The following is a 5,213-nucleotide window of genomic DNA, read 5'->3' as shown; positions in this document are numbered from 1 at the left end:
ATTAAAGCTTCAAAACCATAGCTCCAGGAATAGGGCTAATGGAGGAAGGCCCTCACTTGAGGGTGAATGGCAACGTCAAAATTCGGGGACTACATAGAACCAAGAGTCAAGCTGGGCATGAAATAAACTAGAAAAATAAGTCAGAAGGGATTATGAAATTTGAAGGTCCCCCAAAGCAGAAAACAGAAAGCAGGACATCAGAGCATGGGGATTAGAGAGCAGAGGAATCAAAGACAGAGAGCACTCCTGGGGAAATCACTAACAATGGCCATGATCTCTGGCTGCCTTAGGTTGGTTTCCCCAGTGGAGCACTAGGAAGGGAGTGCAGATGCTTCACCTCACACAGGCCAGGTGACCGGGCCTTAGACTGCCCAGTATGTGCACACAATCACTCCATCCAACAGTCAAAAAGAGAATGACACTCCTCCTCAGTAAGTACTGTTTCTATCCCAGTGATTCCCCTTCAGCATCCACCACGATGCCAGCTACTGGTCAGTCTGTAGAAGAGCGCCAGGCTAAGTAGAAAAACATACAGAACACCTCTAAGGGGTAATGACCAGCCCTACTCACCAAGATTCTCTGCTTGGCACATCAGAGCTCCCTAATGCTGCCATAAACTCTAGGACAATTCCAGGTCAGAAACTTTGAAGCCCACTGCCTTCAACCTTCAGATCCTACCATCCATGCATACCCAGCCAGTCTTCCACTACTGCTTACTACGCCTCACCAAGAGAGTCCCAACCTATATTCTACACTCCCATGTCCCTCCCCAAAATTGAGAGAGAAATTCCACAAATTCAGGTTAGGCAGGGAGTCCTGAACTTCTGAGGCTAGCTCCTATGCCTAGTTTGGTAGGAGGAGGTAACCTGAAGGAGTGCCTACCCTACCTGAAGGGAATATCCTCAGCCTACCTGAAGGGAGCACCAAGACTGCTACAGGCCTCTGTACAGGAGACTTTTTAAAAATATGAGCAAGTTGAACCTAGTATATTTAAAAGGAGGGAAGGGAGGCTATTCAGAGCAGAAATTAAATCGGGGTATTGGGGGAGGTAAGGTAGGATTTCTGGGGATTTGACTTTAAATACCACATAAAATACAAAGCAATACAAAATTTAGCTCAAACCCTTATATGTCAAATACCTGATTGTTCCTATAATCCAAAAGCTGGTTCCACACTAAAGAAATAAGACAGCTAAAAGATGATTTTAGTAATCCCAAAGATTATTTATGGCCTTAATCCTGAACTGCTTGCTCTGTCCCTTCTTACACTCCACCCACTATCCTGGTTCTCTAGGTTTCTGACCTAATGATTTAGCTTCCTGTTTCATCTTTCCCTCACCTTATCCCTAAGGTCTTTTGCTTCCTTCCTTGCTTAGGACTGCACTCCACTCAGTTATTCTGCCATCAGCCACTCGGAATAAATAATCTGCCTATCCAGATCCTCAGCCTTGATCCTAGGCACTCAGGCCCCCTTCATGGCCAAGTCCCCTGCCAGGCTTACCCTTATTTTATGAAGATTTCCTGGAGAGAGACAAGCATGTTAGATGGTTCATCCCAAGTATGTTAGTTGGTTCATCCTGGCAAACACTGGAATCACCAAAGGTGGAATAAGGAGAATAACAATGAGCCAGGTCAAATGTCTAGACCTCCCCCTGACATTCTAAGGCACACCTTCTTAGCCCTCAGGTGATATCCCTAGTACTCCATCCCTCCTGCCCACCACCTACACCTCAAGGGATCCTTCTATCCCACAGCAGCTAGGACTAAGAATACATTGTGAGCAAGACATAGGCCTTTGTCTGATAGAACTTACAGTTTAATGAAGGAGAAAGACAATTAAATAATCCCAACATGTATGATAGTTAAAGGCAATGCACGCGTAGCTGTAAGATTAAGAAGGCTAGTCAGGTGAAGTTACACCTAAGATGAAACTTGAAGGATCAATAGGAGATACCCAAGCAGTGGCAGAGCATTTAAGGAAGCATGTTCTAGGCAGAAGAAACAGCGTATGTAAAGGCCCTGCAGCAAGAAAGCATATCTGAAGAGATGAGATGAGCTGGGGAGGTCAAGGTAGAGAGAATACTGGGGCAGATGCTGCTGGAGAGACCAAGAAGGGTCTTATAAGATATGAAGCTATTTTATCATTCACTTAACAAGTATTCACTGAGTGCTTACAATATGCTAGGCATTGTCCTATGTTTTATTTATAACAGTAAATGAAACAGACAATATCCCTGTTCTCAGAGAATTTCCGTTCTAATTGGAGGAGACTATAAACAAGTATGTGACTAAACTAGAAAAATATCACTTATTGATAAGTGCTATGCAAAGAACTAAAATAGGTGATGTGCTAGAAAGTATGTATATGGGTGGCTACTTTATAATCATTAGGTGGTCAGGGGAAAGCCTCTCTGAGGAGATGACATTTAAAAGTAGGTCTCTAAATAAAAAGGAACCAGCCATTCAAAGACCAAGGGAAAAAGCATTCTAAGCGGGGTTAACAATACACACATGCAAAAGCCCAATAGTAAGATCACTGAAGCTTTTTTAAGCAGAGGAGTTAGATCATGATCATTCTTACATTTTATAAAGATCACTCTGGCTACAATGGAGAGAACAGAATGGAGGTAGGGGAGAATAAGATTAAGACTGGAGACAGAGATGAGAGTGGATTATGTAGACTTAAGGGGGAAGAAGAGGAAGAAGGGGACAGGAACAAGGATGATGATAATAGCTAATACTCACATAGCACATACTAGCTGCCGATCCAATGTTCTCAGCATTTTTTATATATTAATTCATTTAAACCTCACAAATACTGTATCTTATAAATTAGGAAACTAAGGTAGAGGATAGTGGCAATGAAGAAGAAAGCAACTGGGGACTTCCCTGGTGGCACGGAATCCGCCTACCAATGCAGGGGACATGGTTCGAGCCCTAGTCCGGGAAGATCACACATGCTGCGGAGCAACTAAGCCCACGCACCACAACTACTGAGCCTGTGCTCTAGAGCCCGTGAGCCACAACTACTGAGCCTGTGCTCTAGAGCCCGTGAGCCACAACTACTGAGCCTGCGCTCTAGAGCCCGTGCACCATAACTACTGAGCCTCCGCTCTAGAGCCCGAGAGCCACAACTACTGAGCCTGCGCTCCAGAGCCCGGGAGCCACAACTACTGAGCCTGTGCTCTAGAGCCCGAGAGCCACAACTACTGAGCCTGTGCTCTAGAGCCCGAGAGCCACAACTACTGAGCCTGCGCTCTAGAGCCCGAGAGCCATAACTACTGAGCCCACGTGCCACAACTACTGAAGCCCGCACTCCGCAACAAGAGAAGCCACCGCAATGAGAAGCCCACGCACCGCAAGAAAGAGTAGCCCCCAGTCGCCGCAACTAGAGAAAGCCCACACGTGCACAACAACGAAGACCAGACACAGCCAAAAATAAATAAATAAATTTATAAAAAGAAGAAGAAGAAGAAAAAGGCAACTGGATCCAAGAAATATTGGGGAGGGCAAATCCTATGATAGGCTGGTTGTCAGCTGTGGGAAGGGAAGGGGTAGGACTTAGAATGACTACTAGGCCTTGGGCCCAGCAACTGCGTGGGTGGTGGTGCTATTTACCATGTGACAGGACACTGGAGGAAGAGCAAGAGGGGAAGAGCAGAAGGCTGCATTTCGCTGAGTCTTCAAAACATCCCAGTGGAGCTGTCCATGTGAACAGTTGGATAGTCTGGTCTGGAGAGAGATTTGGTCATCATCCATGCGTAGATGGTAACTGAAGCTGTCACAGAAGTTGAGATCACCTACGGGGAGCAGGAAGAAAAGGAAAAAGAAAAAGCCTAGGAACAGATTGCTGACATTTAAAACACAATAAGTTGAATAAACAAATAAATTTTTAAAAAATACATAAGGAAAATTTAAAAAAAAATTTTTAAACACAAAAAGAATCATTAACAGCAACAAAAAACTGGAAATACCTTAATGTCCCTCAATAGGAAAACAGATAAATAAAATACAGTATATCTAGTCTATGAAATATTATACAGCAGCCAAAAAGAACGAGAAGTATCTTTATGTACCAACATGGAATACTGTCAAGGCACATTACTGAATCAAAGAAAGAAATATAAAAATGATACATAAAATGTGACCCCATTTGTGTAAATAAATAAAACATGGCAATAGCATTTTAAATATTTTCTGGGACTTCCCGGGTGGTCCAGTGGTAAGACTCCACGCTTTCACTGCAGGGGGCACAGGTTCAACCCCTGGTCGAGGAAGTTCCACATGCCGCATGGTGTGGCCAAAAAAAAAAAAAATTTCTGGGTTCATACATATGTACACAAACACACACAGAGTGTGGGAGGTACATTCTAAACCACTAACAGGTTGCCTCTGGAAATACGGAAATAATTGAAACAGGGGAGCAGGGAGCAGGAGTATTCAAAATATCTACAATGTTCTGAAATTAATAGTTTTCAGTATGTTAGTATTTTAATTCACAACAGAAAAATGTGTTCCAAAACTGGAAATTCATAATACTTGTGTAAACCGTGTAAGATTAAATGTGATGTTATTTTGACAATGTTTTAAATTTTAGAGTCACATTTTATTTTGATCTGAATTTTTATCAAGATGCTGAAACTGGTTTGTTTGGAACTAGTTTGTCATACATACTGTGCATAATCATAGTATTTATTTTCTGGGACTATTGTGAATGTGTAGACTTATGTTTATTGCTAAGGGAACAATTATTTATAAAATAATATTAAATCCAGTATTAGCTGCCTATTTCAGACACTTAATACTTGCAGAGACCCATGTTACACTTACTACACTGAAGTTTTGGTTGTTTGCTTTTTTTTTTTTTTTTTAATTTTTATTTATTATTTATTTATTATGTTTATTTTTGGCTGTGTTGGGTCCTCATTTCCGCGCGAGGGCCCTCTCCGGTTGCGGCGAGCGGGGGCCACTCTTCATCGCGGTGCGCGGGCCTCTCACTATCGCGGCCTCTCTTGTTGCGGAGCAGAGGCTCCAGACGCTCAGGCTCAGCAGCTGTGGCCCACGGGCCCAGTCGCTCCGCGGCATGTGGGATCCTCCCAGACCAGGGCTCGAACCCGTGTCCCCTGCACCGGCAGGCAGACTCTCAACCACTGCGCCACCAGGGAAGCCCCAAATGTTTGCTTTTTTGTTTGTTTTTTAAAAATTTATTTGGCT

The sequence above is a fragment of the Balaenoptera physalus genome, assembly GCF_965194825.1.
Source record: "Balaenoptera physalus genome assembly, chromosome: 15".
In the NCBI taxonomy this organism is placed as follows: Eukaryota; Metazoa; Chordata; class Mammalia; order Artiodactyla; family Balaenopteridae; genus Balaenoptera; species Balaenoptera physalus.
This window is presented reverse-complemented; position numbering follows the sequence as displayed.